Source organism: Orcinus orca, chromosome 9 (assembly GCF_937001465.1).
Source record: "Orcinus orca chromosome 9, mOrcOrc1.1, whole genome shotgun sequence".
Classification (NCBI taxonomy): domain Eukaryota; kingdom Metazoa; phylum Chordata; class Mammalia; order Artiodactyla; family Delphinidae; genus Orcinus; species Orcinus orca.
This window is the reverse complement of record NC_064567.1, coordinates 15,307,241-15,335,222: the sequence shown is the minus strand read 5'-3', so window position 1 is coordinate 15,335,222 and position 27,982 is coordinate 15,307,241. Positions and strand designations below refer to the sequence as shown.

Genomic DNA, 27,982 nt, shown 5'->3' with positions numbered 1-27,982 from the left:
TCCTGGTATCACTCCTACGGGGCATCAGCAATGAGAACAGAAATATTTTCTTGCCCTTTGAGCGTGGTTCTGCCAAAGGGTTCAAAGCCACATCACAGACTCTCCGGTTGGAAGAAACTTCCCGTCGAGGTTAAACCTCTATCTCATGACATGAATATTCCTCATCTCCTCGGTGAAGATGCGTGCAACTTCCTTTATGAACCCTTTTCAAGGTCTGTCTCTCCATTACTGAAGACCTGGCATTTAACATCCTTCAACCTGGCCCCAACCGTCCTGTGAACTCTTGTCCCCCTTTATTCTTTATTTTCTTAAGATTTTTTTTGATGTGGACCATTTTTTTTGATGATTTGTTTTTATTGTTTAATATTCCTTAAGAATGTGAAGATCCTATTGTACTTTTCTCTAATTTTTTTTCAATTTTCTCTATAGTTTATTAATAAGTCAAAAGAAAATTTTTGTTTTTAAAAAGAGAAGCATCATAAACCTTTTCCTTCTCCTAGTTCCTGGGTCTTTTTTTTTTTTTTTTTCCACACACACACACTGTATTTTATTTTTACAAGAGATAAATAGACTGACACCAAGCATTGTAAATGCATGACCACAACAGGAGCAACAATGATTGCAATTATCAAACACGAAACACACTCATACTATGTCATAATATTGACATTCAGTCCAGGAATCCTCCACTGTTACAGCTCCTTTACTTTGCAGTGAAAATTGGTTTGTATATTTTTTGCCTCTGAGTCCTTGTGGGACTTTTTTTTTAAAATTCAAACAGAAAGTCACAAAAATTATAATCATCCTCATCAGTTCACTCAGTCCCATGTAATTAATTTTTTTTCATCTTGATCTTTTGTTAGCACTTTTATGAGTTCATCAGTTTTCCATTCGAGTTCTGAAAATGCTTGTTCATTCAGTTCAGCAGCATAGTCAGTTACCAGAAACCTGTACTTGTCAGTCTTTTCCATGAATTCCTTGAAGATGAAACCCTTTTATAGGAACATATTTCCAAAGCATCAGAGTACATCCGCAACTGTCTGTAAATGACAAAAGACTTAAAAATGACCACGGTTAAAGATTTGATGAAAGTTCATAAGGTGAAGTTTTAACCACTGGACCACCAGGGAAGTCACTCCCTTTATTCTAATACATGACACTTTCATTCCAGCCCTAACAGTGTCCATATCGGACACTGGAGCAATACAGCTTTGGAGCCAGACGACTGGATTTGAATCCTGGCTCCTAGCTGTGCAAACCTGAAGAAGACCCTTCAGTTTTCCAAACTCCAGTTTGCTCCAACTGTAAAGTGAGGATAATACTACTACCAGCTTCCTGTTGTGATGATTAAATTAAATAATGCATGTAATGCACCTAACACTTCACTGGCAAAGCAATCAATTTTTTAAAAAGCTTTTTTAAAAAACAAAATCCTATCAAAATGGAAACAAAATGTGGGCATTCTCTACTTGTACACTGGCTCCCCCCACTATTCCTCCTAGAATATCCTTTCATTTTCCTCTTCTATCAGGAATCTACCTAAAACAAAATAAATCTATTTCTTTTACAAAGTCATCCTAGACAGACACAGCTTGAACTGACCTTTCACTTCCCTGACAAACTACAGCTCTTCAAATAAGTATTTCTTAACTGGACATTTTTTTTTTTTTACTTTCCTTTGATGTTCCTTTCATTGCCAACTTAAAGTTTTTGTCATTAGGCCTTATAAACTCTGTGACCCAGATGTAAACACTTTTACCTACCCCCCTCTGAGCCCAGCACAGATCACAGATCATATGTACTCACCAATTTTCTCTTTCCACCTATTATTATTGTATAATATCCCAGTCGAGCAGTAAACAAATCTAAATTAGAGCCCAGGCCTCCCCAACAATTATAAATAAATGCTATCCAATGTTTAAAACACATATCCAAACTTACAAATCAGATAAATTAAGAGAAGTTGTTACCCTTACATAAATGACTAACTTTATAAGAAGTTACCCTGACTCTGAAGCATTTACACTTGTGTTTGCAGGCCCTTAACTAGCTGTCGAGGGAGCTTGCAAGGAAAGAGTGGTTTCAAGTCCGGGCTGCCTCCTTCTGCTAACAACTGCCCCAAGAACCAGGGTCGTGGGGGTGAGGAAAGTGGAAGGAAAATGAAGGATTCGTAATTTTTTTTTTTTTTTTTTTTTGCGGTACGCGGGCCTCTCACAGTTGCGGCCTCTCTCGTTGCGGAGCACAGGCTCCGGACGCGCAGGCTCAGCGGCCATGGCTCACGGGCCCAGCCGCTCCGCGGCATGTGGGATCTTCCCGGACCGGGTCACGAACCCGCGTCCCCTGCATCGGCAGGCGGACTCTCAACCACTGCGCCACCAGGGAAGCACAGGATTCGTAATTCTTGAGCTCCAGCAGCTGGTTGTATAAAGATATGAAGCTGTCTTTCTTGTGCTGCTCTTCACGGGGGTTCACTCACTCAACAGAGTGAGCAGCTCCTGTGAGCAAAGCCCGCGCTGGGCAAGGCGTGGACAGAATATGATTAAAGGTCATCTTATAAAGAGAGGACTGTCCTGAGGTGCAACATGAGTTATCTGAAGTATGTCGCATGACTGCTGGGCTCATAGAAAAGGTTCTAAAGCAATTCTGTCCCCCTGATGTGGGCCCAACATCTTTTGTGCTGGATCAGAGTAGGCACAGGAGTTCTAGCCTCAGCCCTACACCTCACTGGCTGTCACCCCACCTCTTCTGGATTCTGTCTCCTCGTCTGTAAAACTGTGTGTGTGTGTGTGTGTGTGTGTGTGTGTGTGTGTGTGTGCGTGTGTGTGTGTGTGTTGGAAGATGAGGGGAAGTGATTGAGAAGACTTTGGACTTGGTCAGTAGTTTCTCACCTTTTTTTGATATGTAGACCCTTTTGAGAATCTAATGAAAGCTTCCTGCTGGTAAATGCCCACGGGCACTACACGCCAAGCGCAGGATTCTGTAGGGCTCCCCCACCCCGCTCCCCCGGGGTCTGTCCATGGAGAGGAGGATTCCGTGGATTCCGGGTAGACACTCCCAGCAGAGGTGGTAGTAATAACACACGACGCGTTATCAGTCATTGCTGACAAGCCATTCGGCTCTGCTACACTATAATTTTCTAAAATGTGGCAGGTGATATTAAAATGGAAAAGCTTTGCCGCTTAGGAAAAGAACGAGGGAAAACGCCCTCTTTCTGCTTCTTGGGTTTATTTAGCTTTGCCCCTGTTACCCTGCCCAGGGGCAGTGAAACGGGTGGGGCGCAAGCTCCGAAAGCAGAACTTGACCGCTCCCTGCGGGAGGCCCGGGTCCAAGGCTCGGGCTCCGCCGCCGGCGCCCCACAAAGATCCTATTCTCCAGCCCCGCCGCCTGGAAACCGGCTGCTGGCTGGAGGCTCCGTCTCAGGCAGGGGAAGAAGGGTTTTTACTGAAAAATCGCAGCTAGGAGCCTTGCCCAGAGCACAGAATTCTCCACAGACAGCAGTCACGGATATAGTGGACACGGCGGGGTCAAGCTGACAACCCCGAAAGCCTCAAAGAAACGCAGGGAAGTAATTTGGAGGGCACGCCTCAAATTCACTTTAGAAACCAAGGTTTCCCTCCAATAAAACACAGTTCGCCTGTATTGCGGAGGACGGAGGGAGGTGAGGTAGAGAGGGGAGGGGGAGGGGGGAAGAGGTACCTTCCCCGCTCCACTCTCCCAGGGGCCCACCTTCAAGGAGCCTCACGTTAGACCTGAGGGGATTCCTGCCCTGCATATGTGCCCTGCGCACATACCACACAGAAAAGGGCCAGATGACCACCTGGAGAAGAATAGGCCACTTTGTCCAAGTTACAAGAAAAAAAAAAAGGCTCACAAGTCAAACCCTATTACAGTGAAATTTCAAGGGGACCCAATTTTTTTCTGGTACCAAAATTTAGATACATTACATATTTCTCTAAATAAAAAATAAAAATTGGGAGCTGAGGCTTGGAACTCTGTTACACAAGAGGTTTGGAAATTTGGGGGGTTTTGTTTCTTTGATGAAGTGATGTTGGCTTTACTGAAATTTTACAAGCAGTGGCAAAAATTGTTTTTTAAAGAGCCCAATTCCAAAACATGCACACTCTGGTTTTTAATATCCAGATGTGGCTTTCTTTGTAAAACAAGTATGTGAAATATGTCAATCAAATTATAAAGGTACTAGGGATGCTTATTTAAAGGAAACCTGCTATAAGTCCATTGATAGGATATATTCTATTTTCTGTAAAAAGAGTCACCCCTAATTTATTAATTATGCAAATATAAAATTTTACATATGCTATGTGCTTCAAGGGAGATGTACCAATACTAATTCCTTTTTAAGCTACATCATTCTTCATCATTAAAACAGGTAATGATGCACTTTCTCTGAATGCAGTCCAATCCTGAATGGTCTACAGCAGTTCTTAGCTTAACATTGGATGTGAAAAAAAATTCACTGCTTCACTTTATACAAACAAATCAGTTAATGAGATTAAGAGAAAAACACCAGTGGTGGCTTCTGCTGGCAAAGGAAAGCTAAGAGATTCAGCATTAGCTGGCGCAAAGAAACTCAATCTGCCTACTTCTTGGCTCACTTACATGGACAGCTGCAAATGCCCCAAAATGCACTGCTTAGTTCTTTCTGAACCCAAACTAGCCTTAGCCTGGTGGAAGGCCTCTCCTTCCATGGCTTAACAGTGTCTAACCAATCCCCACAGGAATAAAAATGTCAAGAAAATATAATAAGAATAATAAGGATAATATCATCTCCCATGTCCAACACATAATGGTTTACATATGACAAAACACTTCCACATCACTGTTGTATCTGATCTTGACAAGATCAAGGATTATCTAGAGTGTACAGCTGGAGGTTGTGGAGAGAGTGCAGTAGAGCAGCATGCCTGCTTTCTGGTTCCCACGCCCATATACTTCCAGCACAGCCTTCTCCCTCCCGATCACTAACACAGAGACCTCAGCAACCAGATTGCTGACTGTCAAATGCTTCTTGAATTGCAATGTGGGCCTGAGATCTGGGCAATCTCCTCACACTATGGGAGGAGATCCTTAGGGTCCTTTCAGAGCAGTCAGAACCATTCCAGAAATAAATTATAGTCCATATAAGATGGAGGAGTCCTCTCTGATTGGTTTTGAGAAACTCAAACCATACCCCAGAGTCCTTCTATTGCCTCTTCCTTCTGCCAAACAGACAGCTGAATTTTCCCAACAAACAAAAGCCCTTCAAAACCATGATCAAGCCAACCATTCAAGGCTGAGGCAGTAGAGAATCTGCCATTGTGTCCTCTCCATCCATGGTGGGAGAGCCAGAGGCACCTGGGATGGTGAGAGGCAGCCATCAGGATGACCGAGTCTTCCTTCCCACCTACTCCACTTTGACCCCTAAGTCCAGATTCTACCTCCACACTCTCAATGGGAGTGCTGGTGACCCTGTGGGGCTTTCTGCCTGATCTATCCTACAGGCCAAAGCCAACAAAATGTTTGCTTTTAACCTCCCACACTTAAAAAATTCTCCAAAGTAACTCAAAGTCCAAATTCCCCACAGTTAAGACTTAAAATTGATTTAAGTTTCTTATTCACTATTTCCCAGTTAACGTCCCTGAAGAGTTTCTTCCTAATTGATGTTTTATCCTTTGTTTGATACTCCTCCTGTCCTTTACCTTCAATTTGCAGGTTTCAACCCTTTTATGTTCTCATTATATGAGGAAATTCAGAGGCTGTTTTGGTCAGGCTCTTCTAATTGGGTCTCTTGCCCCCTCTACAAACATAATCTGCTCCTCTCAGGTTCTTTCCACTCTCCTAAACAGAAAACTTCCCATTTTCCCTCTTCCATCACACACCTTCCATTACCAACACTTCAGTCTTTACTCCACCAGGAAACACCCAGGGCATTCCCTCATATCCTTCAGTGAAGGCCCAAGCTAAGACATTCATTGTTTGTACGCTCTTAGGTCTGACACTAAAACAACTAAAATCTGGTATTTTGCCATTCCAGAAAAGCTTCTGATTATGATAACAGGCTCCAAATCATAGACTGATGAAGCATGAAGAAACACTGGAAATCATCTGAGTCTACTTGGTCATTCTAATTTAAGAAATGACCTCTAATTTGAGATCTAGGGTGGTACATGAAATCAAAGAGTTGAAGGTTGACCTCTTTATACTATAGATCCTGTAGTAAGAAAGATGGTGACTAACCATTAAGGATCACCCAACGGATGACTGAAGAGGGTCCCATAGCCGTCCTCCATGGAATTCTCTGAATAGAACATATGTTTTGCAATAAGAGAATTCTGTCTCCAAGTCAAGATCCAATGCCAAAGATGTCAGATATGAAAAATTAAAGGAGCCCATAAAGTTTTTATGAAAAACAATGGCATACTCCCTCGAAAGCTATCCTTTATTTGTGAGCCAGATATGTCGTAAGAATTACTGAGATAATCTCTTCCCTAGAATGCAAGAAGGAGTAAAGGGAAAGTGCTTCAGATGTACAAGAAATTATCTGCCCTGTTTTGTAAGTGCACAGGGATGACTCACTGCCAGAAATTACTCCTTCACCCCAAGATAAAAGCAAGAAAAAATCCAGAGGTTACCAAACTGGGAGACCCAGGCAAGTTCTGGCTTAAAGCCACTTAGATTCTCACTCTGTCAGATCTCACAGTCATGCTCCCCCTCTCTAGAATGCTGGCCTGCTGAAACATACTGGAGAATCTTAACCATCTGAAGGAGTATTTTATGCATGGGAGTCATGAGTCAGAGGACACATATGCTAGATCAGCTCTGCAATTATCAGCAATAACCTTGGGCACATCACTCATGCTTTCTGTTCCACCTGAAATTAGGAAGAAGACATTCTGCCATTCAAAATTGTTGTGAAGATAAAATGAAGTCATAGATAGTCTGATCTAGATATAATATAGTACGGTACGATAGTAAGTGAAAATTAGCTGAGAACCGTTAGTGGGCTATGAACATGAAAGCTCCCTCACGGTCACGCACATAGTTATTTCTTACCTCCACCTTGACTAGCCAGTTAGCAACGGCCATTAGTGGGAGCATGGCACCGTTGGCTGCCTGCTCCTGCATGTTTCCTCCTCTTACAAAACTCAACCAGCTGAGGTAATGAATCCTCTTTTCTGTCCAAATGGTACTAGAATCTAGGAACTCAACAGCCTGGTCAGGATAGGACAGTTGGGAGTGAAAAAGCACCAGATGGCTCTCTGTTACCCACACTGCCTGCTCCGAGCTGAGCCATTAACTCAAATCCCATCAATAGAAACAAGAGTGATTAGAAAGCCAAGCTCCATTATTTTAAAAGAAAGAAGATGCAGTTAAGAGATGCTAAACCACCTGCCCCCTTATCCCAAAAACAGATGCAAAATTTGATGTTTCTCTACTCATTTAGAGCAGTTCCCTTCACTAATAAGAGCTCAGTAAATGATAGCTGTTTTATTACTGTTACTACTACATGCCTTGCTGAAATTGGGACAAATTATTAAGCATTTCTCTGATCTATCAGCCTATTAACACTATAAAAAATTATGAGGCTTGTTAAATATAATTTATTCTTAGTGATCTCATACTAGATTCTAGTTTACTCATTTGCTTACCACGGGGCTCAAGGTTCAGTTCGTCATTCATAATCGATACCTCTTCCTTTTCCCCTTTTTGAAGACCAGGCCCATATCTCCAGTCTCAAACACCTCTCGTATTCCCTGCAATTCCTCTGTAGACTATCAAGAACATTTTGATCACATCATATGTTTCTTCAGTGCCCTTTCTTCATTTTAACTAGCAATTATAATTTTTTGTACACCTCTCACTCAACAATTTATAAGAGAACTGGTCACAGCCGAACTGAATTATCAAGTTCCTTCTTTGGTGGTACTACTGACAAAAAAAGGGCCAGAAAACCCAAAGTAAGCCAGTAAGAAGAATGAGATCATCACCCAGTGGGCAGCTGAGAGTCCATGATGGCGCACCAGCAGAAAAGGAGAAAAACAGAGCAACTTGGCCATGAGAAAATGTCCTGGACATGCTCAAAGATTCCTGACCCTGATCTAAGCAGCAGCCTGCCAGATCTTTCCCAACAGATGGGTATGTTCAGGTTCTCAAGCCTTGCTCTGGAATTGGAGTCCAGGTGCTCCAAAAGGTATCCCTCTAAGTGCCTTTGCCACCAAGAGAGTCCCTGTCACCTAGCTAAAACCCTGTCCCTCCTCTTCATTTGATCTTGGAAGAGTTAAAGAATGTCTAAGGAAGATGAAAAAAGGAGGCCAGAATGTTCTCTTTCTAAGAAAGACCATAAAAAGGAATCTAGTGATCTCAGAGTTGTGTGAACTAAAATATCGCCTGCCATATCAGTAAACAAAGGATGTTGCCATCAGGCCATCACATTACAGCCACCCTGACAGTGAGCCCTCAGGGAACTCAGGATGGAGACAAACAGGCTGCCCACTGCCAAGCCCATCTAGCAGTCAGCCAATGCAGCCATTCTCGACAGTGCACCCTGAGGAAACTAAGAACAAGAAAACGCCCCAGACAGCTGAGGTGCACATAAAAGGAATGATTTCAGTGAGCCCAGACTCTTGCATCTTCCCATACATAGAAAAGCACTAAATTTAGTGATCATTTGATGTTCTGACTACCTGGTCTTTTGCTGCAAAAACTCCTACATATCCTGGCTCTCCCTCTTGCCTCTTTGGAGCAGTCTTTCAGAGTTTTCTGATATGCTGTGTCCTGGGTTTAAGTCCTCAGTTTTGTCCACTGAATAAAACATAACTCTCAACTTTTAGGTTGTGCTTTTTTTTTTTCTTTTTTTAGCCGACAGTTGTTAACGAGACTAAGCAAACTGAAGATGTTCTGCAGTCCCTCTGGGAAACGCGTGCAAATTCCAAGTTAAAACTTGTTACCAAATAGCTTAACTGAATACTCTTCTCCCATAGAGAATATAGAACAATGCTTCTACATTTTTTTTTCCATGATTGGACAGTGGTGGATAACTGCTTACTGCATGATGAATAGGGAGTCTTTGCCTTCTGGTTGTAAAAGATTCTTTCCTGTTGCCCATGAAGCCAACGGTCTCAGAAATGACATAAGGTTTGAATGAAACAATGATGCAATGCCTCAGTGGGGGTGGGGAATATTTTGGAAAGAAAGTCAGCAAAGCTTCATTAATAAACAATATAAGAAGTCAATAGGGTAGCTGCTGGTATAGTAGAAAGGACACTCTATTTGAAATCAGAAGGCTTGGGTTTAGATCCAGCTCTGTCACAACCTGGCTCTGTGACCTTGGGCAAGTCATTTAATCTCTCTGGGTCTCTTTTCTTAGAATGTAAAATAAAAGAATAGGACCAGCTGGTATCCCAGGCCCCCTGCATCTCGGACAGAAATCTTGAGATCAGTTATGGTGGAGGTGGCCTCTGCTTCCACGTGCCTAAAGGAATAAAATAGCCTGAAAACAAATTTTAAGCCTGAGTCAGTGTTCCCTGCAACTCCCTCTCTCTGGCCTTTTCCGAGACTCTTTTTGCAAGGAATTAGTTCCGCTGAGGATGGCTGAGTTAACAGCTGGACGGTATTGGCTGATTTCTGCTTTTGAACAGCTGGTCTATGAGAAAAACAACCAGACAGGCTTTTGTCAGAAAAAAATGACTCCACTCTTACAGGCCAAGTATAGATGGAGAAAAATAGACTTAAAGAGTTCTGTACTGCTTTCTCCTGACCGACATCTCCTTACATGGACCAATATCCTTCTAACCTTAGCTCTGCAGACCCTCTATGAGAAATGGTGGAGAGAGAACGAGGACTAGACAATTTCTAGAAAGCTCCAGAAAAAATTCATGGCCATAATTTCTTGTTTTCTTTTCCATTCCTTTCAAGAATCCAAAAGTCTGAAGGGCTTGAGGTTCTCAAGCAGACCATGTTGGAATTTTAGGTAAAAAGACTCTTCATTGATTGGCATTGTCCTGAACATCACAGGTCCCCTGGGCACTAAATACTAGTAGCTTCCCCTCCCCATCATGACACCAATCAAAAATGCTACCATGTATTTCTAAAAGCAAAAGAAGCTGACTTTCCATATATAGGCTCGGCTGGATTATGAGGAATCTCGATGTTGACTCAGGCTCTTTCCATGGGTCTATTTTCATTATAATAAAAAATTCTCTTGATAACCATCTGCATCTTAGTGCCCCTTTCCCCATTCATCCTACTACTCTCAACATTTGCAAAGCTTAGCTTTCTAATAGGTTAAACCTCTAACTTTTAGTCTGGGCTTGTAATAAACTGATCCTTTCCTCACCTTTGTTTAAACAGATTTTTGCCACCAGCAGTCCATTTGGAAGGGAGAGGGAAAGAAAAACAGCAACTCACAAAGCTGTACACAGCCTGTGTGTAGGACGAAGGTGCAGCTGGACCACCTCGCTGTGATGTCTGTAACGTGCAGTAAAATTAGTAAATTGTGCCAGTGCTAATACTCCAGTCTCAACAAAGCGGTTTATTAGGGCTTCTAGCTCACAAAAGAGGTATTTAAAAACTCTACACGTAGCCTTGGGAACAGACCAGGGGAAAAGTAAACATAAAGCACAAGTTTCGCCTTTGCAAGCAGCAAGCACAGCATCAACGACATCAGAGCACCTAATAAATGAAGAAAAATGAAGGGAGTGTTGGATTAACACAACAGCATCACAACCACTAAGAAAAATTTACTGATAAAGATGGATAACCCTGACTTAATAGCTATCATCTATCCACCTAAAACTTAAAATAGCCCATCTAAGATTGTTTCAGTAAATTATAGTATATCTAAGTGGTTATTAAAAACGTGATTATAGAAAGCTATTTGTTAATAGCTTTCTATTATGAACATCTAAATGTTCATAATATATAACAAAGTGAAAATATATTACAAAAAATGAATTCTCTATTTTTCGATTATAGAGTAGAGAATTGTCTGTAAATGCCATAATGTAGAAATGAATGGACGGATAGACAGCAAAATGGTGACTGTACTTCTGCATAGTGTAACAGATGTGGTTTTTTTGTTCTTCTTACATGTATTTTCTACAATGAAAACCTATGAGTTTACAATGGTGGGGGGAAGCATTTGTTTTTAAAAAACAGACTCCATTTAATCAAATTAAGTGAGACCTGGTTTAAATAGTCCTCAGGGAACAAAGAACAGTGAGGACACCTGACTAGAGACAGCATTTTCTACCCAGAAGACGGATACTCTATATTTCGTTCCTGATCAAAAATAACTCACTGGCAGGCGCAGGCTTAAAAGACAGACCCCTCTGCAGGACAGTAATATCCCATTTTTCCTGACACTTTACATGTTAAATGGACAGAAACCTCCTCTCTAATTTTATCCTCCATGTTGAGAGCAACTAGGACCCACAACAATTGGGCCTTTGTCCAACAAGCACGGCTACAGCTAACCCCAAGTCACGTGCAAGGTTTGTCTTTAAAAACAGCTTCCATCAGGAACTCTGTTTGCAACAGAATCACAAACGTGGGCAAAGAGCTCCTCTCATTCACCCTCTCCTCACCAGGGTGCGCCCTGAAACAGCTCCCAACACTTGCCCGATCAATAACACTTTTTCTTTTCGAAATCAAAATTTCCACCCTAAGCCACTACAATTAAGTTTCTATCCTTAGATTGTACTTAGTGGTAGTTTCTGTTCTCTCATGACTTGGGACAACCAGCCACAAACACCTAAAATAATATCTTTGGTCCTGCTCTCCAACCTCTTCCCAAATTACAGTCCGCTAAATGGAGAGAACAGACAAGCACTGGTCGCTTACTTTCTCGCCCTCTGTAGGAGGCTGAATTCTAAGATGACCCCAAGATTCCTGCTCCCTGGTGGACACACCCTATAAGATCCCCTTGAGTGTGGCCTGTACGGCCTAGGGATATGATGGATGGGGCTCCTGTGAGTGCCAGGTTACACTGTGGGGAAGGTAATTTTGCAGACATAATTAAGGTCCCGTATCAGTTTACTCTGAGTTACCCAAAAGGGAGATTTTCCTGAGTGGGTCTGCCCTAATCAGGCAAGCCTTTTCAAAGAAGGCCTAGAAGTCAGAGAGAGATTCTCCTGCAGGCCACCAAGAGTCATACAGATGCAAGATACTGAATTCTACCAACAACCACAAGCTCAGAGGGACTGCAGCCCAGCTGACACCTGACTGCAGTTTGGTGAGTGAGTCCCTGAGGAGAGGACCCAGCTAAGCTGTACCCAGATTCCTGACCCAGGGAAAGTGTGAGATAATACATGTTGCTGTTTTAAGCCACTAAATTTGTGATAATTTGTTACATGACAATAGAAAACGAACACACCCGCTGACTGGCCAAGTGTCTGTCCACGCCCTCGCCCACGCTCTCGCTCCTTCCTGTCCACCTCCTCTGAGGATGTCTACGTGGAAAAGAATCCTCTGTGCTCCTTGGACTCAGCCTCCAACTGGGGAGTGAGGCCCACCCAGCAAGACTTGTCGGAGGCACTCCACCCCTGTTTCATGAACCTGATGCTTTGCCTCCCTCCCTCTGTTCACTCCTTTTGGCAAGTCAGGTTTAGATGGTGGCTGTGGCTTAATACCTGGCCTCCCAGATCACAGATCTAGGTCTGAATAAATCTCTTTTTCCTGATAGACGGGCAAGGTCAAGTTGATTTTTTTTTTTAAAGAAACTTTTATAAGAAAACTAAGGGAAGGAAGAAGAAGGAATTTTTGAAATGAAAGTAGACACACATAGGACACATTTCTTGCTCTAACTTAACTAAAGGCTGGCCACAGCCTGGCTTGGCTGGTGTAGCTCCTGGAACGTTCATGTCCACATCCGCTTCCCTCCCCAGCCCTGTCTTTGCAGGAGGTTTACAACTGTGCCAGGCTCCCTCTGGCTCAACTTGCGTTTGAGTTGGCACCTTACTAGCCCTGGAGCCTCCCTCCCAGGTCCTCCCACTCTGGTTTCTGGCTCCAAGGATGAAGAAGGAACTTCTCCATCTGACTGCAATGATTCCTCTCCCAGGCCTCATGCTGGGGACCTTACAAGACACTTGTGCTTTACTCACTGTCTTCAGACCTCTGTGTCCCTGTGTCTTGCTCTTACTTTCTGTCCCTTTGGCTTCAATTCACCTAAGATGTATTAAGAATTCACTGTGTGTCAGGCAACTGTGCTGAATTCCAGAGCTACAGAGATGCTATCACGTAGCCCAAGGCCTACTAGAATTGCCTAAAACACACTCGCTAGTCCATCACGGAGACCGGTACTATACAATTCCAAAAATCGATTCACGGTCAACCTACTTTTCTTAGCTGATGCCTAAGTGGCATCTAAGCACCATGGTAAGGACCAAAACTTACCTGAAGCTTCTCTATCACCTATAGGTTTACTCTATAAAGCTGTAAGAAAACAAATGTAATAGAATTTCAATGTCTAAGTTCCATCTCCCTACTAGACTTTCACTATTAGACTGTCTACTTGCAGAGACCCACCGCAAGTAACAGAAGAGACTCACTTTGGCCAACGTGAATCAGTAGACGTAAATATTAACCTCTGAGAGGGTCCTCACGGTTACTCAAATGTGTGCTGAGCTCAACACAAGAATTCCCTAGTGTGAATTTTCCTATTGAATTCATAGGCGTGAATATTAGCGTTTTACTGAAAAACATGAAAATAAGCTGACCATGCCCACCCATGTAGCTGTCCTAGACTGCAAGCTCCCAGAAAGCACATCAGATACATTTTGTCCTCTTTGTTCTGTGACTGAATGGCATAACAAGCAAGTGGCCATTCTAATGAGTTCTAGCGATGACAATGAAAGCCAGTATGATCCCTGCAATTGCCCGTGTCAGTTTTGTCATGCTGCCCCAAGCTTAAGGATGGCTGTGTATGAGTCACTGGAGATATAATAGGATGTTCACACAAAAATGGGGAAAATCTCAAACAAGTTATACATGAAGCATTCCTGTATCTAATCTCGAGCTCACATCAGGGTTCAGAGATCACCGGTCTCAGAGTAATCTCAAAGGCCAAGCCAGCAAAAACAAATGTCGTTTTTCTCTCAGGCAGACACCAGCTATCAAAGTTCAGAAAGAAAGAGACACTTGGACCTGGAGTTTAGCATTCAGACTGCTGACACCATCATCCCTGCCACTGTGAGGTCTACTGTGACCTTATAAGAGCACTCTAACGCAGCGGTCCCCAACCTTCTTTGGCACCAGGGATCGGTTTCGTGAAAGACAACTTTCCAAGGCAGGGGCTGGGGGGAGGATGGTTGAGGCAGTAATGAGAGCGATGGGAGCGCAAGATGAAGCTTCGCTCGCTCGCCCGCCGCTCACCTCCTGCTGCGCGGCCCCATTCCTAACGGCCCAGAGGTTGGGCACCCCTGCTCTAACGGATGGGTTTCATTTTCTACTGATGCTGCACAGATGTTTAAAGAAGAACACGCCAGAAACTGTGTTGTAGGTGTAAAATAGATCTCAAAACATTTTATAAAGGACACATATTCATTTAATTGCAAAACTATCAGGAACAGAATCTTTTTCTACTCCTCCCCTCATCCCACTCTAGTATTTCAAAGGCTGGCTGCTTGGGCAGGCTTAATCTACTTTGGGGATCTTGCTGTGCCAGTCACTTCCCTATATGTCACTTTCCCATGAATAGAACAGGTACTGGTGCTGCACAAACCTCTTCCCATACCACTTATTTGACCTGGGTCTGTTATGTGAAGCAAGCCTTTTCCACCACTTTGTTCAACAGCCAACATGTACGTAAAGCTTAACAACATCCCAATCAAGATTAGAAAAAAATCTAAGGGAGACTTCATTAATATTTATTTTGAAACATTTATGTTTCTGACACGAGGGGAAAAAAACGTGTGATGGAAATGACATTCGTTTCGATACTCATTGATGCAGAAGCCAATGCACACTGTTTATTCGCTATTGGTTCTGTTGGGGGTGGTAAGCTCCAGGCAGAGTTGCTAGGAAACAGAGGTCACTATCAAGATTACTTATTGATTTTTTCCTAAGGATCTATCAATAAGCTCCTTGTCATCACAGTTCTTATCATCAGAGGTATAATGAGGAAAGTGGCTAAATATATTATTTCATTAAATCTTCACAACAAATGTGTTTGTTAGGTAATATTATTACCCCCATTTTACCGATGCAAAAATGTAAGCTCGTAGAGGTTTGACAACTTGGCTGACGTTGCACAGGTAAAGAAGGGGCAGAGCCAGGAAATCAGATCACTTCCTCTGACTGTGAAAGCTACGTTCTTTCTGCTAGACCAACTGCCTCTCCACTCTCCAGGGTGAAAATGCAAGTGGATGTTATCGTGCACTGGTGGACCACAGGAGAGAGACCGGTTTCCAATGAGATATCATGTTCTCCGGGCATCTGCAGAGGGCAAAATGCCTGAGTCATTTCAGAGAGACAGGTCAGGTCAGGTATGCATACCATCAATTCACGTTTGTGTCTTTTTCTGGGAAAATGAAGATAACAGTTCCATCTCCCTTACCGGGTCCTTGTAACAAAGATCAAATTACGTAGACCACATCAAAGAACTTCACAAATTCTAAAGCCCTTGTAAATGTAAGGTGATATGATTACCATTATCCCCTACTGAGACAGACAGCTGTTTCTCACCTACCCTGTGCTTCTGAGCTAGTAGGGCTTTTTCAGGATTTGTTTCCTTTGGGGTGGGGAGTACGGAGGAATTAAGGAGGCTCCACAAACACCAGAGCATAAGCGCGTCTGTGTACACATCCAGGTGAGTCATTGACGGTCCAGTTAATCACGGCACAGTCTGTCAGTAGAACAGCATACAGCCAACCCTCATTACCCATAAATTCCATATTTGCAAATTTACCTACTTGCTAAAATTTATTTGTAACCCCAAAATCAATACTTGTGGTGCTTTCATGGTCATTCACAAATATGCACAGGGCAGTAGAAATTTGAGTTTCCTGAAGTGCACATTCTCAGCTGAGGTTGAACAAGGCTACACTCTGCCTTCTTTCAGCTCATACTGTAAACAAGTGTCCTTTTCATGGTCTATTTAGTGCCACATTTTCACACTTTTTTTCTTTTTGTGGGTGATTTTGCTGTTTAAAATGGTCCCCAAGTGCAGTGCTGAAGTGCTAGCTAGGGTTTATGAACAGAAGAAAGCTGTGATGTGCCCTATGGAAAAACTACATGTGTTAGGTAAGCTTCGTTCAGGCATGAGTTATAGTTCTCTTGGCATGAGTTCAAAAATATATGTATATTAAATAAGATGTTTTTAAACCGAAACACACAGAAAACAAGGCAATGTATTGATCAGCTGATGAAAATGTGTGACTAGAGGCTCACAGGAACCTAACCCAGTATTTCCCCTAGGAGCAATGATTCAGTATTCACTAATTCAGTATTCACTAATTCACTATTCACAGGGACTTTATAGAACATAACTACCTCCCAAACAAGAATGGATTATATTTAGTCATTAAAATTTGTAAATATAAATTTGAAGAAGAGCGGGAAAATGCCTGCTATGCATTTAAAGGGCTACATATTTTTTCTTCCAGTTTCACTGAGGTATAACTGACATAAGTATAAGGTACACAGCATAATTATTTGATTTACATACATAATGAAGTGACTATAACAATAAGTTTAGTGAATATTCATCATCTCATATAAATACAAAATTAAAGAAATAGAAAAAAAATTTTTCTTGTGATGAGAACTCAGGATTTTCTCTCTTAACAACTTTCATATAGAACATACCCCAGTGTTACTTATATTTAACACGTTGTACATTACAACTAAACGGCTACCTATCTAAAACCAGAAACATGAAAAAGACTGGGAGGGAATATACAAAATAGATAAAAAGTGCCTCTAGGTTCGTGTAATTATAGAAGAGTTTTCTTATTTGTCCAACTTTGGTAACATGTTATTTTCATGGTTTAAAAATAAAATTTTAAATGCAAAAAACTCCCACCATTAACATCTGTGAGAAAAACACAAAACTCCTCATTGTCAATTCTATGACTAATCTGTTAGGCAACCCCCCAAAGGTAATTAAAACCATCTGGAGGACTGGTGAGGTTTGATTCACTTTTCTGAGAAACCTGAAAAGGATGTTCCTAGTTTGGATCCGATTTATTACCCAACAACATTGAAGGTTCTTTTTCTGTTTTGATTTCTACAATCTATTTGCTACCATATACTCAGTCTCCTTCCCTACTTCCCCCTATTGCCAATATGGCATCACTCCAAGACCCTCAGATTCTCAGCCCCTCAACTCAAATGTCACCCCAGAAAGGCAGTGCCCATACCTCCAACTGTACCACAGACCTTGTTTTACCATCTTCCTGGCATTTACCATTATCTGAAACTATTGTATTTATTTATCTGTTCCAGCTTTTATCGCCTGCCTCCTGCCCCCGTGCTGGGACATACACGACTGTTCATCTTACTCATTGTTGACAGTCACCTTGCCCACCCCACCCCCTCACATACCTAGAAGAGCCCATGGGCAGATAGGAGGAGCTCAATAAATATCTGCTGACTTACTGACTCTTAGATTTTCTAGGTTTTCCTGATTCCTTTTTCTCCTTTGACCCCAAACCAGCCATAATCATTTATTTGCCTGACTATCTTATTCCAAAGGGAGTTTAGGAATACCTCAATCCTATAGTAAGTCCTTTCAATTCATACTTCTCAAGGTCCCTTGATTCCATCCCAATTTGTTTCCTGGGAGGCAGCAGAGTCCAGAGTTAGAGATTTAGTTCTAACTCCCTGCAGTTGATTTAAAGTGGGATAAGCTCCTGATGACGTTTTGCTGCAAACCTGCTTATCATTGAGCTGCTTCACAGAACACATTCCTTCCTCGTGACCAGATCCCTGCAGCAGCCTCATAACTCCTCTACACACACTCCAGTCTGGCTGAGGTCCAAGGGATCGATGGACCAATAAGAGTCTGAGATTTGTGTGGGTTTATGTTCATGTTCATTAAAAAGGGCCAATAATAGGACTTCCCTGGTGGCGCAGTGGTTGAGAGTCCGCCTGCCGATGCAGGGGGCGTGGGTTCGTGCCCCGGTCCAGGAGGACCCCACATGCCACGGAGCGTCTGGGCCCGTGAGCCATGGCCGCTGAGCCTGCGCGTCCGGAGCCTGTGCTCCGCAACGGGAGAGGCCGCAACAGTGACAGGCCTGCGTACCGCAAAAGAAAAAAAAAAAATCTTAAAAAAAAGGGGGGGGGGGCGGCCAGCAAGCCCCAACACGTGACTCTCCACGAAGGATAGGCGTCTGTGGGGTGTGGAGGAGGGTAGATTCGAGTTGGTGGTGGCCATCTCGAGATGTGAGTGTGGAGCAGTCATTTTATCTCTGCTGAAAATTTTGTTTCATTTATCTGTGTTTTAAGGCCATGAAGAGGCATACACTGAGCTATTTCTGACATCATGTCTTAATCAGAAAGCAGCTGTAATATAGAAAAAAGTGCTTCCCTTAATCCTGTTTGCGTAATGGTTTCTAGGCAACTGCTTAATGCTTGATATGATCATGGGTTTTCACACAGCCCAGTAAGATCCCACAGCCATGTAACTTTGCCAGGAGGAAAAAAGCAGGGATTTGTGAGCAGCAAACACAGAACAAATGGAACTTTCTCGATGAATCATACAGAGAAAAGAAATCCAGTCACTCTCAAAAGAGAGAAGATCAAACCCTTGAGAGGCGCCCCTCATGGGCTTCTGGCTGGGATTTTGAAGTTTCACAAGCATAACTGCAATTCTGCCCTTTGATCTTGAGATACAGTTTGTATTTGTTCTACTTAAGCATGAGGGATAACGAAAATGACACCTAAAATCGTGAAATGACCTGTAGCATTTAACTTTCACAGGGGACAAAAGCATAGGATTTTCATGTTTACTTAATTTTGTTCCAATTGCTATTATCTTTCCTGAAAAGAAAAGACTAGTCATCAGTCCTAGGGACATAATTCACAGTTTACAACTATACCTGCTCTTGCAGGTGGGGACAGTGGATAGCTCTCCAGGAGAAGCAGGAGGGGAGTCGGGAGGGGGCTGTAGACTTGGGGCCTGTTTGCCCCCTGCTCTAACTATGGTAGCCCCCATCTTCTATTTTCACAGATGTTCAGCAAAAGGAAAAGCACTGCAAAGAAATAACCAGAGCATCGCAGGGCGGTGTCACCCTCTACAAAGACAGTCAGACTTAAGCTTGAACTACTTAAGGAGCGCCCCTATCTTTAAAAACTGGTCGTTTGTTTTGCCAAGCTCCCCAGGCCCCCGCCCACCACCATGCCAAGTCCCTGGAAACAGTGAACAGAGTTGTCGGGAGGCTCACTGTATTGCGTGGCAGTGAGTGGAGGCAAGAGAGAGGAGACGGGCAGTGGGGCTGGAAGGGAGGGTAGCCACCTGCCCTAACTTGCCCAGGGCTTTCCTGGCTTTAGCACCGAAAATCCTGCATCTCACAAAACTCCTCAGTCTCAGGCAAACTGGGACAAGGGCTCAACCTACAAACGACTAGAAGGAAAATTGCAGACCTTGCCTAAGCACAGATGTACTTAGTCATTCAACACTCTTGGCCACAGAGAACCCAGACTCAGGAAAGCCTTGTTCCATGGTGTCCCTGCTCTAATACTGCAGGGAACCAGCATCTGTGACGATGGGGCCTCCCCACCCTCTGCCCCACACCGGGCATCTGGGTTCTTATTGAATATCAAATAAAGCACAGCATTCCTCCCACAGAGCCACTGCTAAAGACACCATTCTTCTACCATTTTACCTACCCTATACTTAGAGGTAAACAATTGGCCATGATAAACCAATTACCTTCCTGACCCCTAATTCTCACCAGGCCAGCCTCTTGTAAGTGGTTAAACACATACACTACCACGCCATCATTAGAAATTCTCTAGAAATCCTTGCCCATTTTCCATCTTTGTAGAGTAAGAAGCCATCAGACAGGCACAGAAAAAGCACATGTTCACAGACATTTCCTTTAAGACGCAAGCAGCAAAAGCCTGTTGGATAGAAGCAAAGCCACACTGTAGTTTCTTAAGAGCCACAGGATAAGTGTGACAATGACAATTTTAGGATTCATTCTTCAGCACTGCCACCTCATTCATCTCCCCTGAAGCCCCTCAAGCTAACACAAACATCAGATTCAGAAATGCTTATTGAGTCTAGATACATGGGAGAAGGCACCCAGCACTTTCACTTACCATTTCTGATTAAAATTCTGTTCTAATTAGGAAATAATTTGAAATAAAGAGTAATTCAGAAAATAATGTCACAGATACCCCTGAAACCCACCACCAGGGTTTTCAAATGTCAGTCTGCTGATGTTGGCCTCAGATTTTCACAAAAGAACTGAAATGTTGCAGGTAACACTAGAACCCCACTCAAAGAGGCAGATGCCATAGGAAGGTGGAAACTGCAGCTCAGAAAGATTAAATAATTTCCCAGAGCTAGAGAGGACGGGTCTCTGGGAGCATTCACATCCTTGCTACAAGCATGATTTCTCTTCTCTCGCTGTACCTTTCAATGCACTTGAAATCATTCCTAATTGGATGCTTACAACACTAACCAAAGCATGTGATTCCAGGACTCAGATTCTGCTGCCCCCAAGTGCTAACAGGTGCCAGGTATTTGGTGGTGAGACTGAACAGTTAATTCACGCCAGGAACTTAAAATTTCGAGTCAGGAAAGCCCCCAAAAGGCCTTATAATCACTTACAAACAGTTGTTTCTTGCTTATAAGCGGAAAATAAAATTTAAAAGTGGTAATTGTGTAAAAAGAATAAGATATACCTAGGAGTGTACGATTTCAATGTAATTGAACATTTTAAATTATAAACCATTTTTTAAATTTCCTCCATATAAACCTGAGCTTTCTCTTATTCACAAAAGCTCTCAAGCCCACCCCAGCCCCCTGCAGACTGCTATATCACTCTACATTTTCCATTTAGGGGGCCCTGACAAGCCACAAAACAGAGTGCCATGCTGAATATTTTTTGAGAAGCCAAAAACCCAGAAATGCCACATTGAAACAACAAAAAATAACAATGACAAGTATTTCATTTTAATTCATATTTCACAATCCAGGTTCTGAATGTTACAAGCAGTACATACAGTACAATGTTGCACCCGAAAAGTCAGACCATTCTAACAGGTGAAATAACATTCCCCAGGGTGGGAAGAATCTGTTCACCTTTTTCTAGAAAAAGGAATCCTCTGCTTACAGGAAAGGGGCCAAATTCAATTAACCTAGTTGTTGAAGAGCTGCTTTTAAGGATGAATAGCATTTCATTTTATAAAATAGAGGCCTTTCTAAAAACTGTGTGTGGGAATTTAATCCAATTTCCCCCTGATGTACATTAAAATTCTCAAAATGTGTTGTCTTTCTTTCTTCCTGCCTCTCCACTCACACAGGCCCTGCTCTGGTCTAGCCAGCCATAATGACATGGATTTCCCCAAACACAGCGCTCATCACATCTGTCTGACTTTAGATACAAGATTTCTGCAGCCCAGAATTGCATTATCCTCCCTCCTCCTCCTAGAAAACTCTGACTTCATAAGCCAGCCTTTTCCCACTCACCCATGTCACCATGCACCCAAAGTGCACCTAGAGCCCCTTACGTATACTTCTCTTACTACCTTTATCACTTGTGCATTTTTACTATTTCCCCCTCTTCAAGGATGTGACCACAGGATCTGACATAGTGCCTAGACATGGCAGAAGCCAAATAAATTCTTGATAAACCCAATGACAGTCATGCCCTGTTGCCTTCCCTGCCCTTCTATACCACCTCCTGACCAACCACGGGGCTGCCTAGTTATACAAGTCGGGGTCACCCTTCACCATGAAACCTCAACTCAGCCCTGACTACCTCCCGCCAGAAAAAAATACAGCAAGTGCAACCTAAACAACCAGGCCATCCCTTCAACTAATGAAGAACTCTTAAATTCAAATGACGATGGATAATTTTTCTTCGTTTTTAGAAAGTGAAGAATATTTTGCTAATCCAAATAATTCCTACACACCTGTAAAAGGACAACTAGGTATAAAAGAAGAGTGTGAATGCAACGACCTTTACCTCTTTCCTCTGCCAAGGTATTAATGATCAACAAGCAAAAACACTTCCCATGAGCTCTTACTAATTTTTGCTGTAATACAAGGTGGAATAAAGATCACAATATAGCATCTCCTCCCAGAAGGTGGAAGTACCATGTCTGGCATGTTCTATACTTGGCCTGACCCACTTACATCTTGAGGAGCTATTAAACTGAATCAATCACTTCCTAGTTTCCTCCTAAATCCAGGTCATCACTGTACCTGACCTGCATGGTCACTAAGGGAAATAGGCAGCTCTGTGACCCTTCCTCTTCTTTCCTTGCTCATGCAATTCCCTGGGGTCAGTGGGAATACAGTGGAGTTCAGAATTCACAGGTCAGATGACAATCAGGGAGTCTGAGTTACCCAAGGCATACAAGGCCAAGGCTATAGGTAACAAACTTGATGGTCTAACACAAGTTAGAAGAGCATTCATGTTATTTAAAAAAAAAGAAAAAGAACCCCATTAAGCCTGGAACTTGGAGACAAACCACTGAGCTCTCAAGTCTAGCATCTGGAGAAAATGACTGGAGTTTCTACTCCCTCAAAATGATGGGAAAATGACTCCTTGGCTACCCAAAACACACCCAGCAGCTTGAGATCATCTGATGGATTTTAAAGAGTTCAACATAACTTTATTTAAGGAACCAACTTATCTGCATAGCATTTGCTGCAATGCAATGTCTAAATGTTCCAAGAAAGCCAGTTTAAGTAAGTGGGGAGGCTCTTTTTCCCACACACCTTCTGCATCAGAGGACAATGAAGAAGCTGCTCTTGAACCTGGGTCACCTGAGCAGCCTCCAGCGAGGTCATCCAGCTGACTTTCCCCACTCTGCCTGGCCACTGCTTAGATACGGGTGAGTGGATCTGTCAGGGATGAAATCAAGCCGGGGTCAAGGTCAACCTTCTGGTGCCAGCATTTTACAAACTCGAGCTCTGGCCGCAATATGAGGGAAGTAATAACTTAAGCATCTTTTTTCAGTCTTCAGAATACCACTTCATGCAAAAACCAAAAAGGACAAAAAGTAAAGCAGAAAATACTGTGGTAGACTTGAGGAAGAATATATTGACTCCAAGGAACTATAATTGACTTATCAATGAGGACTGTAGAGTCCTTACCTGGGGTGGGTTGCAAAAATGTCCTCAATACCGTGCAGCTCCTCCCATTAAGAGGCGGCCTCTATTTCTCTGCTCATTCATTCTGGAATGGCCTTTTGAGTTGTTTTGGCCAACAGCATGTGGCAGAAGTGACACTGTCCAACTTCTGAAACTGGGCAGAACTTGACTCAAGAATCTTTGGAACCTCCAGTCTCCCTCTTGGAAACTCAAGCTACTGTATGGACAAACAAGGGCTAGCCTGCTGGGTGATGGGAGACGCACGGTCCAGCACCCTGACCACTCCCATCCTCTTTCCTCCAGCTCATCACCAGCCATGCTCCAGAAGGAGACCTTCCCAGCTGAACAACACCTGGTCACAGACTCACTAGTGAGCCCAGCCAAGAGCAGCAGAACTGTCTGTCTGAGCTGAGTCTGAATTTCTGGTCCACAGAACTGTGGGTTAAATAAATGGTTGTACGTTTTAAATCACTAATTTATTACTCAGTTATTAGCAGCAAAAACTCATACACCATTCTCAAAAACTTTTTGGAAGAGATGAACATATGTCTGAATGGCATTTAACTCCTTGAAAACAGGGAACCAGAACAATGATTTCTCAGATAGTCTACAAACTTGGGTGAATGAAATCATGATGAAATTCAAAGTCAGAAAGACCAAATTAAATTATCCTATAGGTAAAATGCTTCCTTCACCATCCAGTGAGGGAAGCAGGTACAATATTTAGAAAATTTTCAGTAACTTTACTACTGAATTTACCAGTAGAGCAGAAAAATCAAATGGTAAAATACTCACCTCAATAACTTTTCACTTTCACTCCATTCCCTTTATTTCGCAGAAGTCTTCCCTTCCATATTCCCCTTCCCTAGTTTTTATAATTCCCACTACTTCATATCCCCATTGTAGTTTTCTAACACAAACAAAAGGAACAGCAGTAACTTCCACTTAGGGAGGCACTTTAACAGGTGCTTCAAACACATTATATTGTGAATTCTCACAATGGCCCCATTAGGTGAGCATGATTAGGCCCATTTTACAGAGCTGTAAACTGAGGCTCAAAGAGGTTAATTACCTTGCCAAGGTCATATGGCTTGAAGGTGCTGGAGCCAGAATTTAAACCACCATCTGTGTGATGACACAGCTCATGAATTTCCCATTATGTAACACTGCCTCCACGTGACAATGAGTGCTGAGCTCCTAACAGACTTCTCACGAGGAAAGAAGCTTAAAATCAAAAATAAGTTTTTATGAATACACATATATGTAGGGGGAGAGAGAGTGTGTGAAAAAGAATAAAAGAGTAAGAAGTGGCTGTGCAAACTGCAATTCTACCAAAAGAACTGGAATTTTATTGACTTTGGCCAAAGCCTTTCCATGACTTAGAGAAAAAGAAAGAAACAGGAATACACGATGGTTAGGATTTGTGGTATGTCAGTTCGGAACTATCAATAAAAGACATCATTGGACCAATCATCTCTGAACGTGAAACATACTCGTGTGAAGACATCAGGAGGGGAACTATATAAAATTCACAGAAATACAGCTAATTGTGCATATCTGTGAACAGTTTTGCATAACACAACCACTACTAAAGTCAAACATACATTTTATTTAACAAATAAATATAATCTTCTTTATCAATTATTTTAAACTTAAAAGTAAATTATCTCTTTTACTCCAAAAGAAAGGTGGCTTTAAAAAGTAAATCTGCCACTTGAGTAAGAAATAAATATTTAAATTGAACCTTATGTTCTGTATTAAATTCATTTCCTTCTTCCAAATTATTCATAAACTGGAGGGGAAAGATGAAAACGTTTAAAAGGTTTGACTGTCCCCAATTTTCCCAATTTCCACTGATTAGTCCCCTGCGATCAGGCCAGTATATAATTAAGCTGCAGTTTGAGGGAAAGTATATAAATCCTCTGAATTAAAACCAGGGAAAGAGGGAATTCCCTGGCGGTCCAGTGGTTAGGACTCTGCACAGGCCATGCGGCCACCAAACACGACCACAGGGACTCTCCCCTTCTACAGCCAAAGCAAAGATGAGTCTGAGTCTCTCTGGTTGAGTCAGCTGTCACTGCCCACACCCAAGGGCCCAAAAGCGGGGGGAATCTCACCTTCCCACTTTGCCCTCTCTGGAGGAGGTCCTTTATGAGGACATTCAGAGCAGTCCTTCCGTGGACCCGCCCCTAGGCCTCAACTCTGCCCCTCCCCAATCATCTCACCCAGGGGCACCTCTCACAGACCTCTGGATTACCACCTTGACCACTGTCTCCACACTCCAGTCCCTGGAAATTCACCACCTCATCCTTTGCTGAAGGATCCCCATCCCCCATCCCCCTTCCCCCAAACTGCCCAGCACACCATCCAGGCCTCTCTCACCCGATCTTACGATGACAATGCTGCCCTCCTCGTGTCCCCACTGCTCAGCCCACCCACCCCTCTATGACTGATGCCCTAACTTAACTGAACCACACAGCCCCTTTCCCAGAAGCTCAACCCACTCCCCAGTGTCTCCAGGAATCTGTCTCCAGCCCTCCACTACCCCCACCCACCTCCACGCCCCTGCTCTGCTCCCCCATCCTCCAGCCCATCAAAAGTCATGGCCAAAGTCAAGAAACTCTTGTCCTCCAAGGGGGGAGAATCAGAGAATGCTCCCGTCAAAAGGGACCTTGGAGGTTTTCAGATGTAAACCCAGGCTCTATGCAGAGCCTGAAGATGAAGCCCTCTCAGAGCTGCGTGGACCACAGCTGAGCCGAGCAGCGTGACTTATTACACTGTCACATACTGAACTAAAAGCCATCTCCTCGTAACTTTCGCTGGCTGGCTGTGGTTCTGACTTTGGAACTTATCTGAAGACTGACATATAGACGTACTCTGAGTATTTATTCTCAGATCTTGTTGTTCCTCTGAGCAAAATCCTGACTCTCACTTGATGAGCAGCCGGCTCCAGGCCCTCCCTCCTCCCCTCCCGTCTCCCTCTTCTTCCGGCATCATTCCCCCACCCCCTCTGCTATCTCTGCTCAGACACACTAGGCCTCCTTGTGCCTCCACGTAGATGCCCATACACCTTCAGGAACCACTGTTCCCAGGACTGGGGTTTAATATTCCTTCATCTTCACGGCTTCTGGCTCAGATGCTGCTATATCAGAGAGACCTTCCCGACCACCCTATGGAAACAAGCCACCCCCCATTCCGTTTCATTGTTCTCCATAACACTAGCACCTCCTGAGAAATTATGTACTCATTTAATTCTGTTTACTCTCTCCCTCACTAGCATGTCAGCTCCACAAGGGCCGGACCTCCATCTCTTGCTGCACTGCTACATCTCAGTGCCCAGAATACAGCACCTGGCACAAAGTAAGTACTCCGTAAATATTTACTCAATAAATGAATTCCCACCCCTCCCACCTTCACCATTCCCCATCGCTCACGTACATATTTGCTTTCTCTCCCACTGGCCTGCATATCCCGCCTGCCTACCCATCAAGGGGACTGTGAATACTGATTCTGGCATATGAGCAGTCCCCGGCAGCTTTGAGTCCCTGCAGTCTTCTGTCCTCCACTTCTCCTTCCTTCCTTCCCTCCCTCACACCAGCCCCTCCTTTACTCCCCTTCCTGATCCAGAACCTTCTACCCCAACGAAAGTCATGAAAAGTATATAATCTATGTCATCTTCTAACTTGCTGATATGAAAGATGAACAGACACAGCCCTCCTAAAGAACCCCCTCTCCTATGGCTTTAAGCCAGAAGGTACATTCTCTTGACTACCTCTTAGCAAATCCATGCTACCACTCAGCCAGCACTGCTTTCCTCTCTTCCCCCAAGAACCTGTTTAATCATCAGCTCTACATGTTTTCCAGCATTAATGTCAAGCTTTTCACTTTTCAAAGATCTATACTGGACTTCTCTCTCTCTAGTTCTCTGGTAACTCACACTTCACGTTGGTATTCCTTATTACAATTTAACAGTCCACAGGACTTTTCTATTTGTCCTAAGATAAAGGTCAACCTTTCTATCTTCCGGACACATTCTTTTGAAATCTGAGCTTACCAGAAAACTCTCTAGTCACTCTGGTGTCGTTACTCCCTATCTTTGTTTTAGGGTTCATGCTTTTTATAGATGAAATTTAACTTGTCTTCTAACTTCATCCTTTACAAACTATATTAGAGTCTTTGGCCATGGAGCTTACCTAATTTTTTCCCTGGATCATTTGAAATCCTCCTCCCTAAATTTCTGATACAAGCATAATTATGTGCAGGTGTTACTTGATGTGTTTTTATAATCTTAAAATAGAAATGGTCATTCCCCTCTAAGTTTTGGTGGGGTGGGGATCTTTTTAGCCTATTTTGCTCGGTGTTTGGCATATTTGTTGAAGAAAGAAAAAATAAAAATGAACAAATGATGACAAAGTCAAAATATGTACTTACCACTTACTTGTTTCTACTTCCAGCAGAACCAAATCATAGAAAGTCTAAACAGTCCCCTTATCTTCTTTAAAGTAACCATGAAGAAACCCATGTACTTAATCTACCAGCAAGTCTGTATCCCGGCCCCCAAAACACCTGCTACAACAAAATCAATCACGTATTTTGACAGGAGAATGTTTTCTTCAGGTCTTTATCTTTTCCCCACACTCAGAACAGAAACGCAAGTACCTGAGGCTATGGACCCATCAGACACAAGAATTTTAAGCCATCCAGAAAAACCAGATC

The 27,982-nt window shown here is 43.0% G+C and overlaps 1 protein-coding gene and 1 long non-coding RNA gene across 3 annotated transcripts in view; both read right to left on the bottom strand.

Annotated features, from left to right (window-relative positions):
• The window catches only part of CREB3L2 (cAMP responsive element binding protein 3 like 2), a 120,316-nt gene that overhangs the window by 56,602 nt on the left and 35,732 nt on the right, over nt 1-27,982 (bottom strand). The gene's annotated exons all lie outside the window — the stretch shown is intronic.
• LOC125965481 (uncharacterized) lies at nt 376-26,240 on the bottom strand. The gene is made up of 2 exons (XR_007479387.1): nt 13,098-26,240; nt 376-10,668 (listed from the first exon to the last, which is right to left on the bottom strand). It is a non-coding gene; the product is annotated as an uncharacterized LOC125965481 (long non-coding RNA).